Source organism: Capsicum annuum, chromosome 12 (genome assembly GCF_002878395.1).
Source record: "Capsicum annuum cultivar UCD-10X-F1 chromosome 12, UCD10Xv1.1, whole genome shotgun sequence".
Taxonomy (NCBI): Eukaryota; Viridiplantae; Streptophyta; class Magnoliopsida; order Solanales; family Solanaceae; genus Capsicum; species Capsicum annuum.
This window is the reverse complement of record NC_061122.1, coordinates 132,353,582-132,369,634: the sequence shown is the minus strand read 5'-3', so window position 1 is coordinate 132,369,634 and position 16,053 is coordinate 132,353,582. Positions and strand designations below refer to the sequence as shown.

The window sequence follows — 16,053 nt, the reverse complement described above, 5'->3', positions numbered from 1 at the left end:
TAACATTTGCAGTCGTTAAGAAAGTAATAAAGCCAAAGATGATTACAATACCTACAAGAATATTGATTAAGAACAACTTTGCACTTCCTCTACTTCATTATTCCATCAAGGTTTCCACAACTCCACTGAGGTGTTTTAGCTACTTATGTTTGAAACAACATTCATTAAATTGAAGAAAGAATGCATATGAACAATCTTACAAATAATTTTAGAACAAAACACAGAATGTCTACTTAAAAATGAACTGTAAAACCAAGAAGAATGTACTTTAATATCAAAAGTTGAATCTTAGAATCAATGTAGTATTGTGAATATAAAGAATGTGTAAATATTAAAAAACATCAAAAGGGTATTTATAGAATGCATTAGAACCCTACAAATCCTAACCAAAATAAATAAGGAAAACTAGGTCAGTGACCACTTATGGACCAATTTATGGGCTGTAAGTTGTACTTACGGACCCCTAGGTGGGTTGTAAGTGTAAGACAACTTGAATAGCTTCAGAATACCTACCTAATATTGCACTAAAAAGTAGGCATAAGTACTGCTTATGCCCCATAAGAAGTGACATAACTCCTGGACCAATTTTCCAAACTTCAGAATCTCAGATATTTTTCTTCTTATACTTATGAGGCCACATACAGTGGTCATAAATACTAATTACAGTGGTCGTAACTGCCATTTATGGCCTGTAAGTGAGATCGTATGTGGGATAATCTGTACACTTCAACTCTTTTCTTCCTTTTTAGCTTCAAAACCTAGTTTCCTACAAATCAAACACAAAAACACATCATATCTAAAAAAATTGACGAAAGTACTTTTCTTCATACCTTATTCATAACTATACAACCCTGGGATGGCTATACTCAACTTAGAAAATTTTCCTGAGCTGAGATGAATAATTTCCAATGAGGGACCAATGCCAAAACAAGTTCATTTTAATTAAACTGGAAGGTGAAAGTTGAAAACAAGTAAATGGGTCAATATATGCTCAAATTCAGGTATCAAGGGATCATCACATTGGTTGGTCATTTAGGCTGGGAGTGGAATTAATTCAAAAACAGCCTATGATCATGTCCTAACAAACTATTCTATATCCTAGGCAAGACTAAACGAGCAAGTTTTGGAGTAAATGCACAAAGGGAACTAGGTAAGTTTCTCACATAAACAAGGTATAGGGTTATATTACTAACTACTACCCATATAGTTCATGCAAATACTAAGCTATGATTACTATGTCCCTAATCCTAATACCATAACAAGATTCATAATAGTCACTCCTATAAGAATATCATAGAGTTCACAAAATCTTTTTGGAGGGGTATCAATTTTAAGTACACTCAAAAAGATATAGAATATATCAACTGCCCTTAGGTTCCAACTTTTTCTCCTAATTAAACACAAATAAAACATAACGTAAAACATAAACTACTACCTAAGAATGTGGGCTCTACTACAGACATACTTAGTGGAAAAGAGTTGTAAAAACTAAAAGACCAATTGGATATCTAGACCAACAAGTAGCCCTACCCCCATCAAATAAGCATATATTGTCCCCAATTTATTAGGGAACCATAAAGAAAGAGGTTAGAAACATACTTGTGGACCCTTAGGTGTATATATTTGATGTCAATCATAATTACATGAATTTTCATAAACACCAAAATAACAAAATCCTTAGAATTCCTCTCAAGTTGCACTTGATTCAACGTCGCAGCGCAATGTGGGGACCTTGATTACTTAAACTTCATCAAGGTAGCCATAGGATTAGCCTCCTGGATCATCTACACTATTTATTACCAAAACCACCCTTATATTATTTTGTTGCATCATAGTTCTACACAATTGATTATGACTTCTTTATTATTTATCCTATACATAAGTTCACCTCTTTCTATATCCACCAATGCTTTACCCATGGCTATAAATGGTCTATCAAGGATATTGGGCATCTCAAAATCAACCTTATAATTAAAGATTACAAAGTCAGCCATAAAGATGAAGTTGCTCACTTTTACTAAAACATCAAATAATATGCCCACAAGTTTCTTAATTGTATGGTCCGTCATCAATAACTGCATCATCATGCGTTTGAGAGGTCTCACACCTAATTATTTAAACACCACTAGCGGCATCAAGGTAATGGTGGCACCCAAGCCACACAAAGACTTGGCAAACCTCAATGTCCCAATGGTAAAAAGAATAATGAAAGATCTAGGATCATCTTTTTTCTGGATAAGAGATTGGGATGTAATTGCGCTACAATGATGCAAAACAACTACATCCTTATGATTGATAGTTTTCTTCTTTAACCCCAAATCTTTTATAAAGTCTGCGTAGCCAGACATCTTCTCAAGAGCATCAACAAGAGGGATGTTAACACTCAACTCCTTCAGTATAACAATAAACTTTTTATGCATTTTTTTTTCAATTTCAACCTTTGAGGAAAAAATGGGGGAGGACATGGAGTAAACTTCAAGACTGGGTCGACCTCCTTACCCTTACCTTTATCTTTTTTTGCCCATTTTTCTACAACCATCAATTAGTGAGATATCTCACAATTAGACATCGACTTTTCATTTTCAACTTTGGTTTCATCATCAACATCAATAACATCAACAACATCATTCTTTATCTCATTGACCATAGGTATAGGAGGATTAATAGTAGTCATACCATTTTGAGTAATAGTAGCTAAAGAATGAACATCATTCTTCTGATTTTGCATAGTGTTGCTCAAAAAAATATGTGGGTGACTCTGATTAAAAGTAGCCAACATTAGTACAAACTATTGCTCAGGCTGCTTAATTATGTTAGCATGCAATTTTTCCTTTTGGCTCAATCCTTAGTTTCTTCCTTAATAATCATAAGGAAACTCTCTTGACTTTCCTAACCCTTAATCATCTTTGACAATATCACTTCCACTCTAGAATAAGCATCTCTATTTTCTGGCAGAACATAAGCACCACCCTTCTCCTTGTAATCATCCTTTCTCCTTTAGTTACCATCTATCTCTTAGCACCAATCATTATACTTGTCCCTCTAGTATTTCTGATCTTTATTACCTTTCTTAGATTTCCAATAGTTTGGATTAGACCCTTGGCCTTTGGATTAGAAACCCACCATCTTGCTTTCAAAGTAATTCTCCTTCTGTTCATATCAAACATATACTGCCTAGAAGATTTACCTTATGCGCTCACTGCATTCACTTTTTCTAAATCATAGTTTTGAACTACTTCATAAGTAACCCAATCTCCATTCTTAGTTACGCAACTTCTTAAGTTACAACATTACTTAGAGCTCTCTACTTATCGAAAGCACCGATAACATAGGTCTAAGCTCATCTTTCTTCCTCCGGAGTATGCCATACTTTGTTTGTATTAGATACCCGATCTAAGATTTAGAAATCTAACTCCAAATGAAGGCTCATGAATTCCCTATAGTAATCGTGTTGACAATAATATTGATACTGGGATTCAATGCACTGTAGAATATCTTAAGAAAATTCATTCCCTAAAATTTTATGATTAGGAACCATCATGAATTTTTTCTTGAACCTAAGCCTTGTCGAGTACAATGGCTTTGAATGCAATTGACTAAACTTTTAAATCTCATCCTTTAATCATAACATTTTAGACGGTGGGAAAATAAAACCAAGAACTATTTTCGCAGCCCATTCAAATGAGTGATAAACCCCTGAGGTAGTTCCCCCTACGATAATATAGATTTTCTTTTAAGAGAAAATGGTAACACCTTAGTCTCAAAGCTTTCTTACTCACCCCAGGTAAATTATACTAAGTGTAGATCTTAAAAAAATTCATGATATGCATGTTGTCTTCATCAATCGGCAGACCAGCAAACATAACCTTTAGATTTAGAAACTAAATCATAACACTCATAATATGAATACTTTGGTTAGTTATAGCATTTAGGCTATTTGGAACTCTTAATTTTGGAAAAGCTGGCTTAGTTGCTCATGCTTTAGGTAAAATTTCTATTTTAGGATTTATTGTTGCTTTGTTAACATCTAAACATAAATTTAGATATCTTAACCTATTATGGGGTAGAATTTTCCTTGTAATAAATTTTGGGGAGTTAAAAGTGGGATATTTGAACCACCTTAGGACTAGACTTGTGTTGATCCTTGTAAAATTTTATAAGCTTGTTATACACTAACAAAATTCTTAATAATGTAATATGGAGGAGATTTGGTACTTGATGGTACGATGGATTGGTATTTGGAGTTGATGCTTATGGATATTGTTTATGGTAATGATATATATATATACATTACGAGTTTGAGTTCAGGTATTATTTATGAGATATATTTTATATATATAATAGGTCATGTCCAGACATTGGCAATGATAATAATTATATGATTACCTATTTGAGTATGGCTATTGATTATAACAATGATGATCTATTTGATATTTCAAGTCTGGGTATTTATTATGATGCTGATTATATGATTATCGATTCAAGTTCAAATACTAAATGTGATTATGAGGATACATGTACTGGTTCGAGTCCAACAAGGAGGTACCACATTGACAATATGGATATTGGTGCATGCTAAAATAATGGGAAAATTTTTATCGTATGACATGAAATAGATGGATTCTAGTTAGATCATGAAAGTTGGTAAATGATGGTCGTCAGTTTATACTTTACTTTACTGTACCCTCAAGGCTTATGGGTTCTGCATTAGGTTATTTACTTTTCTGCACTTATTGGCTTACTGGGGATAATTTTTTAGTTACAATTACATGTTCTTAATGTTACTGGTTAAGTTTATTTATTTAATCATATATAACAATATGGGAGTTAATATCACGTTTTCCCCTAATCTTTGACTTTGTTATTCTATTTTGCATTTATCATATTTATATCATGATTTAGATCTATCATGACTCAAGACTACCCCTTAGTTATAACATGGTGTTTAGAGTCATGTGTGGCTGTAAGATGAAATGAAAATAACTTATGAAATAAAAATAGTAAAATTCTAAACATCATCAAAAGCCGGAGATAAACACGTCTGACTCAAAATAATACTGAAAACCTAAACATATATCTGACCGTTAGAAAGCCTCTAATGATAAGGACTTGATGGGACAAAGCCCCAACTAACTCTGACTGACTGAAGTAAATGATGTACTAAAAATAAATAACTAATCTAGTCCTCGAAAGATGAGGACTTACCAAGACTTCAACTAAGTGGCGCATGGATGTTCTAAGAGAGGTTCGGGTACTGAGCATCTGAATATATATTATGAGATAACATAACACAAAGAATTATGTGATCAATACTTTGAATGTACTGAGTATGTGAGATAGGAATATAACTCTTATCTATAAACTGAAGATGAATGCATGAACATGAAAACTGATTGGAAGACAAAGTCTAATCATATACTGGATAAATTGAATAACTAAATATTGAACACTTTGGTCAAACAAACTTGGACTTAATATAAATAAAAAATTGAACTGTGGATTGTAGAAGCTAATAATAACCGACATACCATAACCAAAGAAAATCAGTGTCCTACTGGTAACCCTAGTTGGAAAGATGTCAGTAATTTGCCAAGGGTATCAAAATTGACTAGTGTGGGTTCACCAACTTGAAGTCCCAAAGGACTAAGATGTTAATCATCAACTAGTGGGTGGCCCCTCAAATCATGCGGAGTTACCATTGTTTTATAACTTAGAGACTTCTACAAAAGGTCTCAATCCTCAACTGAAGAGTGAGCCTTCATCCCTATATTTACTCGATGCTAAGTACCACACCTAATTAAATGACACTCATTACTAATAAATGCTTAGCATGATCTGATAACTGATATATTTTACACATGGTAATATTCTAAATATAGTAGAACAAGCATGATCTGAATAGCTCATAACATGAAAATTGATATATTTATGACTATCTAGGTATCGGGTGTTCATAACCCACCAACATTGACTATTTCAACTGAATATAATAACAATTATAGTTCATGACAAAAATATTTAACAAATTAATACCGACAAACACAACAACTTGTCATTATGGGGAAATTGATGGTTTTGATCACAGGGAATCACTAATCTCAGGGAAAGCACATAGTCATGGTTTGATTACACACATAAACTGATAAGAGAAAGGAAACTTATATTTGACCTGGAACCTAATTCAAGGGGAAAGAAATTTTACTTGAAATTCAAGAGTTTTTGGGACTGAATAGTTTGACGGGAACCATTGATAAAATCCCACATACCTGAATGAATCCCTTGGGGAATTATCGTATCTTTCTGAACATCTCTTTGTGGGTGAAAAGTTTTGTGAACATGAACTTGCGTAGCAAGACCCTTTAGAAAAGACTTTCAAAATTGATAGGTAAATTGGGTACCTCTATCCAAAAAAATGGTCAAAGGACTTCTTGAAACTTTACAAACTCCCTAAGATAGAGTCTTGAAAATTCTATGACTGAATATGAAGCATTAACTGGAATGAAATGAGCTGACTTGGTCATTCGGTCCATAATAACCAAGATGGAATCATTCTGACAACGAGTGTGTATCAACTCTATAATCAAATCTATATTCACTACAGCCCACTTGCAAGCAGGGATGCTGAATTCCTGAAGAGTACAACTAGGCCTCTGGTGCTCAACCTTAACCTATGGATAATTTGGACACATAGACACAAATTCTATAATATCCTTTTTCATACCACTCCACCAATAGACTTTTTACAATTTAAGGTACAACTTAATGGTACCTAGGTGAATAGAATATTGCAAACCATGAGCCTCTACTCACATCTATTTCCTCACATAATCTATATTCAAAAGATTTAACCTACCTTGACAGTGAAGGACACCATATCTCCCTTTGGAGAGAACCTAAACCTTCTAATCTCGAACTGCCTCTTTTAACTTAAGAAAAATAGGATCACTATCTTGCTTTTCCTTTACCTCTACAAATAAGGAAGATTTTTAATCATTATGAACCCATACATTACCTTCGGCCAGATAAACCAATCAAACTAGCAACCTAGCTAGCTGACGAACATCATGAGCTAAATCTATCTTTTCATCCTCAATATAGGCAACACTTTCCATGGATAATATTCTAAGGGTGTCGACAATAACATAGTTGTTACCTAGGTGATATAACATACTCATATCATAATACTTCAAATATTCTATCTACCTTCTCTAATGAAAATTTTAATCTTTCTGACTAAAAATAAATTGATGACTCTTGTGATCAGTGGACACAGAAAAATAAGCCATATAAAGGGAATGCCTCTAACTCAATAAGGTAAAGACAAATGCTACCAATTAAATATCATGAGTCAGATAATTTTTATAATAAGGTTTGAGCTATCTAGAGGCATGTGCAATAACCTTACCCCACTGCATCAAGACACAACGAAGACCAACTCTAGAAGCATCACAATACACCACAAAACAATCTAAACCCTCTAGTATAGTCAAAACTAGTGCAGAGGCGATTCAAGTCTTTAACTCCTAAAACACTTCTCACAAGAATCTAACTACTAAAATTTCACCTTTTTTAGTCATTCTTGACATGGGAAAGGTAATATAAGAAATACCTCAACAAACTATCAATAGAAACCAACCAAATCCAATAAACCACAGATATCTGATGATGAGATGGGTCTAGTCTAGTTCTTTACAACTTAGGTCTTTTGAGGATCAACTCAAATTCCTTCATAAAAAAAATGTCAACAAAGAAAGCTATTAATTTCAACAAAAAATTAAACTTATGAAACTTAGCGACTAACTAAAAATTTTTGAGAGTCTGTAAAACAATCCTTAAATGGTCTACATGCTAACTCTCACTACGATAAAAGACAAAAATATCATCTACGAACACTAAGAAAAATATTTCCAAGTACTGCTTGGATAATATATTAATCAGGTCTATGAAATCTACAAGAGCATTTATCAGTCCCAAAGACATAACTATAAATTTGATAAGTGACCATACCAAGTTTTTTAGGCTTTTTTTGAAGGTCACATTCTCTAACTCTGAGGTGATGATATTTTGATCTGAGGTCTATCATAGAGATAAAATTTGAACGATAAAGTTGATCGAACAAGTCTTCAATACTAGGGATGGGATACTTATTCTTGATTATGAGTTTGTTAAACTGACTATAGTTTATACACACTCAAAGAGAAACATCTTTCTTGCTCAAAAAGAGAACCGAAGCAACTCTTTAAGAGAAACTAGGTCTGATTAAACTCTTATATAGGAGTTCTTTCAACTATTCTTTTAATTTCTTAAGCTCGGGTATATCCATTCTATAAGGTGGAATTAAAATAGGATGGGTATCTGAATAGAGATATATTTTGGAGTTCATTTCCCTCTCGGGAGAAGCTCCAAGTAGATCATCAGAAAATACTTTTGAAAACTCATTCCCTATTGAAACTGTCTCAAGACTTGAAATCTTAGAACTTGAGTCCTTGAATCGAATAAGATGATAGATGCACCCTTATGAAATTATTTTCCTTCCTTTAAGGAAGGAGATAAACTGACCTATAGGAATTATGGTGCTATCTCACCATTCAATGACTGTCTCATTAGGAAACTAAAATTAGACTATTCTATTTCTATAGTCAACTGAGGTATATAAAGGTAGAGCCTATCCATTCCAACAATAACTTCAAAGTAGGTCATCTCTAACACTATAAGATTGGCTGAGGTGACTTTCTGGGATACTGTAACTAGGTAATTTTTGTATAACCATCTGAAAATAATAAAACTATGAACTAGAGTAGAAATTGAGAATGGTTTAGCTAGGATTTTTGTACTGATTCCCAAATCATTTTATATATAAGGTTTCACAAAAGAAAGAATGACTCTAGGATCTAATAATCCATACACATAAAGGTAAAAGACTTGCAATGCACTAGTAAAAATATCTGGAGAACCCTCCAAATCCATCTGAGTCTGAAGGGCATGAAGTAATTTCTGATACTGTCCGCTGGTTGCACTAGAAGTGGTACGCTGTTGCATTTGGCCCCTATTAGAATAGATGACGAGTTAGCCTAACCTTGGTGATGTTAATCCTTACTCCTCTATGCAACTATTAAGAAATCCCTTATTTTATGGCATCGGCTATGCTCTCACCCTTATATTTCTTACCACATCTCCTATAAACTGGGTTTGTGCAACAATTATTTATGCTATCCTAAGACATAGAGAATAGCTCTCTATCACAAATACCCTATGAGAATTTGGGAACTGAAGTAATATGAAATGATAGGACTGGGGCTGATGATTTTTCGTGGAATTGAGAATGATTTCAACACTCACACCTCTACTAAGATACTACGAGCAATTATAACTACCAGTCCTGACCTTTTTATTTTTCTTTTCTTTGTCCTTGACTTTCTCTTCCCCAATTTTCTAAGCATGAACCATCAATATAGAGAGATCCATCTCCTTAATTAACATAGCTATCCTACATTCATCAACCACATCTTCAGAAACACTAGATACAAACTTACTTATTTGAGCCAAAGAATTAGACACTATTTTTGGAGCATACCTCGCTAGCTGAGAAAACTTGAGTGTTGGATGGACCCATTTCTCCTTCTATTAGCCATTCTGTGAGGTATTTTTTTAAATGTGTTCAGGATGAGTTAAAACAAGAAGCCTATTAAGTTCAAAATCTATAGCATGACATGAATCATTGAAGAAGTGAAACTTTCCTAAAATGTTTCATAGACACTCACCCATAAGTGTTGAGTGCTTCACACCTATGACAAATATAATACATAGAATATCTTTTAGTACCCTAAAAAACTTTAAACCTAGATCTGATACCATGTTTTTCACGATACAAGACTACCCCCTAGTTGTAACATGGTTGTTAGAGTCATGAGTGACCCTAAGTAAACCCATGTCCAGGCATAACATAATAATTTTTTAATTATAATAAAGTATTGGGAAGAAGCTTAAATGAAAATAACTAATGAAATAATAGTAATGAAATTATGAAACATCATCCAAAGCTTGAAATAAGCATGTCTATTTGAAAAAAAATACTGAAAACCTAAACATCTATCTAACTTTCTGATATTCTCTACTTATAAGGAGTTGATGGGACAAAATACAACAAACTCCCAACTAACTCTGACTGACTGAAGTAAATGAAGTCGTGAAAAAAAATTGACAATGAGTGCTTGACTAATGAGGACTTAGCAAGATTACAGCTGAGTGGCGCATGTATGTGATAAGAGCAGTCTGGGTATTGAGTGTCCAAACCTATATTATGAAAAAATATAGCAAAAAAAAAATATGCGACCAATACATTGAATGTATTGAGTATTCAATATAGGAGGCTAAATATTATGTATAAACTGAACATGAATGCATAAACATGTAAAAGGAATGTATGACCAAGTATAATCATGTGCTGGATAAACTGATTGGCTAAATACTAAACACTTAAAGAAGAAAACCTATACTTAACATAAACTAAAAATAGAATTATGGACTATGGGAGCTAACAATAACTGACATAACCCAACCTAAGGAATTAGGGTCCAACCTGTATCCCCAGTTGGAAGGGTGTCAATACTTTGCCAAGGGTAGCAGCACTGGAGGCATGGATTCACTAATCTAATTTCCCAAAGGACTAAGGTGTTATTACTAAACTAGAGGGTGAACTCTCATAAATGATGGTGGAACCGTAGCTCTAGAAATTAGGGACTTCTACTAAATTTCTAAGTTCTCAATAGGTGGGTGAGCCTTTATCCCTGCATTAACTTGGTGCTAAGTACCACTCATAACTAAATGATACTCATAACTGATAAAGGTTTAACTTGTTCTGATACTAATATATGTTCAACATGGTAATATCCTGAGTTTAGTAGCACAAGCATAATTTTAATGGCTCACAATAGGAAAACTAATATATGCATGATTATCTATGTATCTAGTGTTCTTAACCCACCAGCTTTGACCACTACAACTGAACATAGTAACAATTATGGAGCATGATAAAGCAATTTCATAATTTAAGGCCAACAAACTCAACAAGTTATCATGATGGGGAAATTCATGATTTTGAACACAGGGAATCACTAATATTGGGGAAAACATACATTCATAGTTTGATTTCACACCCAATGAGAGAAAGAAAACTCATATTTTACCTGGAACCCAATCCATGGAAAATGTAATTTTACCTAAAATTTAAGAGTTCTTAGGACTTAATGAGTGAAATGTAACAATTGATGATATCCCATATACCTCAAGTGAATTCTGTAGAGAATTGCTTGTTGCTTGTGATTGGACTTCTAGAATGCTAGTTACCTTAGAGAAGAAGAGAATCACTTTTTATTGCTAAGAGTAATGACTTTTGGAATTTATGAGGTATTAGGGTAATGTGGTTAAAAGGATGAGAGATTACCAAAAGTACCTTTTAAAAACATGGAGAGATTTTTGGTTCTAGTGTCAAGACTCACCCAACGACTCATTTTGACTTGTAATAAGTTATGGTCTGAGTTATGACCTTAGGTCTTGAGTTATGAGCCTTCACTTCTAATGCAATAAATCCCCATCCTAATGACCTGTTAGCTTTGATTAGGAGTCATTAGGAGTAGTCTTAGTTTGAGACTATATTTTGGGTTTTCTTAGTGGTGTGGTAGTGGGTCCTCACAATAACCTATTATGCCTCATAACGAGTTGTGACTTGAAGTCATTATCACTATGAAAAAAATGTAAGACCCTTACTGGAGTGGAAAATAATCACACATAACCACTCATTACATCATGTAATGACTCATTTCAAGAATCATTGTCACTGACAGTTATATAGGCCCTTAGGAATATTTTTATATATTTTGGCATGACATTATATTAAGGAAAGGCTAGTGGCATTGGAAAGATAATTTAATGGCCTACTCTTTGATGGGTACAGACCTTGAAAACTTGGGGTTTAACAGCTCAGGTAGTAAATAATGCCTATTGAGTACCCATGCTTTTGGTACTCACACTACACTTCCATACCTTTTTAGTGTAGATCAAAGTACTAGTTGCTGGCACTAATTCAATGTTCATTTTATGATGTATCCCAAAGATAGGGTGAGCTCTCAGAGTCATAGTTGTCCCATTTTTTTATTTACTTATTTCTAATCTTTTGTTTTAAGATATATTGTATTAATTGTTCTTAAACTTATGATGTATCTGTAGTAACTCTCGTATTGATCTATCATGTCATGGGATGGTTTCTATGTTATGGCTACTAATAGATTATTTTTACTGCCTTGCTTATTTATGAGTTGAATTAACTATTTCATCTTTTTTGGACATTTTTGACAATGTTAACCCATTGTGTGTACCTTTGTGCTATGTTTAAACTTACCTACTGGCGGAATTTAGTAAGTGCCATCATGACTAGTGAATTGGGTCATGACAAATTGCTATTAGAGCCTAGGTTTCACCATTATTGTTTGTACAAGTGAAAGTGTCTAGTAGAGCCTAGGTTTCTCAAAACCTATTTACGCTCCTAAGGCAGTGGTTCTTTTGCCCTAGCCAATGGTAGTTCAAGGAATATCCCAGGCTCCATCAAGATTTATTTATTCTTCTATGCTCAGAGATGCTTTGGTTTAACTTTTGGCATTGGTTTGTTTTTTATCGTCTGATGGTGCATAGTGTACGGACCAAATTAGTACTAAGGTGGGGGCACAACCGGTAGCTATGACTCCTAGAGTTAAGGTCCCTTATGCACTGGTAGTTGCTTAATTGGTAGTTGCATATCCAATGCATTTTTAACCTTCTATGTCTGTTGAGGAGCAGAAAGTGTTTGGTAGATTCTTGATATTGGATCTGCCTAGGTTTTCTGGTGCATCGGTGAGTTTGCATAAGAGTTCTTGAATTATTTTGAGAATAGGCTCCATAATTTGGGTCTATTTGTCACTTGTGGTATGAATTACACTACGTTATAGTTGTACATGGCATCTTAATATTGTTTGAGAGGTCATCTTGATTCTAGGCCAGCTGGATCTTCTCCTGTGACATGGGCTTAATCTCTGAGATTTTCTTAGAGAAGTACATGCCTAGTTGAGACTCGTGGTATGGATTACACAAATTTTCTATTGTACTTGGCATCTTGACATTAGTGGAGAGGTCATCATGATTCTATGCAATCTGGATCTTGAACTTTTACATGGGCTCAATTCTGTGAGATTTTCTTAGAGAAGTACATGCCTCTCAGCGTTAGGGATTTTTCGAGGGATGTGTTCTGAAGATTAGAGCATGTATCCATGATGGTTGTGGAGTATGAGGCTTGTTTTCATGAGTGTGGTAGGCATTCTACATCAATTCTCACTATTGAGTATGAGAGGGTTTATTTCTTTGTTCAAGGATTGTGACTTTCTCTTCTCATGTAAACTCATTGTTTTGTTGTTGTGGGTAGGTATTTGGTTAAGGTTTCTGACCATGATTAGGTGATAGAGGATATCCAAGGGGGCAGCAATAAGAGGCCTAAGTATCAGGGCAGTTTGAGCCTTCGTAGTTCCGGATTCATAGGTAGTAGTTCTCAAGCCAGATACCTGATGTCACCCAAACTATTCACTCCAAGAAAATACAATGTGGTCAATGTCAAATTATAGTAACCTAACTAGGTTGGGGGATGATCTCACATGGAATATGATGAATCTGTTTGTCAAACTTTGTGATGTAACCGGAAGAGCAGGAATGTGTAGTGTGGGAATTTGTAGCAAATAGTAAAAGTAACAAGTTATGAATGTTTTTGGTTATAAACAACATGATATGAGCACTAGGTCTCCCCCTGGCATCCTAACTTAGAAGGTTTCTCATAATAAATAAAACCCCCACGAATGGAGAATCTGACAAGCAAGATAATACCAATTGTCTTATGAACACATAGGTAAATCTCACCCTTCACCTTATGAGTCTCATAGGGTCGCCTTAATGACCATTTTCTTTGAACCCAGTTTAACTATCACCTTGTGAGTGTCAAGTTATTAGACGGGGACTGATAGCCTTGAATCCCTATTTTAATCCTCTTCTCCTCATCTCGATCTCTCTTGTGAATATAATCTCAAATACATGCAAGTTCTCAGAGTTGGCAACCTAAAAGAAAACAACTAAACTGAAAAAGAATGCAATGCAAGTGTAAATAATGATGTAGAATAATTTAATGATTCCCCTACTTTGTTATTATACCCTGGTTCCCACAGTCGTTGCTAAGGGAATTAGCCGCTCATAGTTACAACATAATCCATTAATTTAAATAAAGAAAGCATAGAAGTAATCTCACAATAATAAAGAGTAAAACCCAATGTCTCAAATCAATTAATCAACAATAAATCAAGAACAAAGGGGTTCTAAGATCAAAATTCAATAGTGGAATCAAAATATGTCAGTAAGAGTATCAAGTGCGTAAACTATTTCAAGAATATCCAATGGTTATTTATAGTTTATCAAAATAACAAATAAAACCTAGCAAAAACAAAATAGGAAAATAAAGTCGGCAGTAGCTATGCCATGGGAACCAGCCATCTGGATTGACGGTGACTCATTATCATCTATGTTGTCTCTATTTTGTAGTCAGTGATGATGACTCGTAGTCAGACCCTATGAGTCATTGGTTGGACTCATATTCACTCCAATATATTTTTTACTTATATTTCTTTTTCTCTATTTTTAGAATGACTAGTCACTTTCAGTTGTACCCTATCATATCAAATCGTAGTCCTTCTCTATTTCCAGTAGGCCTTTTAACTTTGTTTCCTCAGGACTTTATGAAAGTTTGCTAAGAAAAACTCATACCACGACTCATTTTCACTCCTAAGGAGTCGTGGTCAGCATTAATTGCACTTCTAGAATTAGCATCCTCCACTATTATCATCAAGACTTGGGCTCTGAGTCATATAGTCACATAATGACTCATAGTCCAATAAGTGCATTTGATTTTTTAGAATTTTTCTTTTTCTTTTATCCAATACACTTCAAACTATTTTCTCTACAATCTACACAAAAACACACATGATATCTAATAAAATGGCATAAGTATTTGCATATTTTCATGGTTTTAAGCATGAAATTGCAATGAGCCTAAAACACAGCAATACCCTCAACATTGAACATTTGAATGTCTTCATGAAACAAAAATACAACATAACCAAAACAAAATGGTTAATAACTAAGCAAAACCTTAGATACCTATGTCAGTTATTTCTAAACTCATCTTAAAAACATAATCCCCTACTATTTTAGTTTTCAGAAACAATAGTGGGAATGAATGCAGCCCAACCACATGACATAAGGGAATAAAGTATTGCATTATATTAGCAACAAACAATTATGCATATGTACATATTACAATACTAGAATAGAAAAGTAGCAAAAATCACAACCCAAGTGCTCACACAAAAAAGAACTACTACTCACTCAAATAAAGCATGCATGTTAATATAGGGATAGTCACGAGACACTCACGGAAACACTCACACTCACAAAAAAGTTCCAACAATGTCCACAAAATACAATAGGCTTGTCTTTATTTTCTTTACCCTAGTTATAAGACAGTCAGGTTAGGATCACCAAAGGACTTTACTAGGATTGTAACATAGGCTTGGTGGCTGGTATGTTATATTTGGGAATTTAGTGACTTAGCCTCCTTGGCACTATAATTACATTAGGGGTCCACTTGTCAACCATCTTTTCTTTAATTTTTCCCATATTTCTCCCATATTTAATTCTTTTCTAACCAATCTTAACCATATTTTAACCAAGATTTCTTCCACTCATAGTGAGGATTCCCATAACATGGGCATCATTTTTGGGGTTGACCAATGTGTCACTCGGTAAACCTCCTTTTGGCCCAGCATTGAGTTGGGTTTAAATTTGGCACTCTGATGTCTCTAATTTCTTGATGGAGGATGAATGAGATGTGACCATTTGGCTTAATTGAGAAATGTCACTTTTTATCTCACTCACTATTTTACCAGCACCTTAAACTCGCATCAAAATTTGGGCAAGACCATCCTCCGC

At 34.2% G+C, this 16,053-nt stretch overlaps 1 long non-coding RNA gene across 1 annotated transcript in view; it reads right to left on the bottom strand.

Moving 5' to 3' along the window:
* Window positions 1-392: 392 nt before the first annotated feature.
* LOC107849932 overlaps window positions 393-16,053 on the bottom strand; it is a 31,909-nt gene continuing 16,248 nt past the window's right edge. Inside the window, exon 2 of the long non-coding RNA XR_007048537.1 lies at window positions 393-766. This is a non-coding gene — a long non-coding RNA (uncharacterized LOC107849932). The remainder of the gene's footprint in view (window positions 767-16,053) is intronic.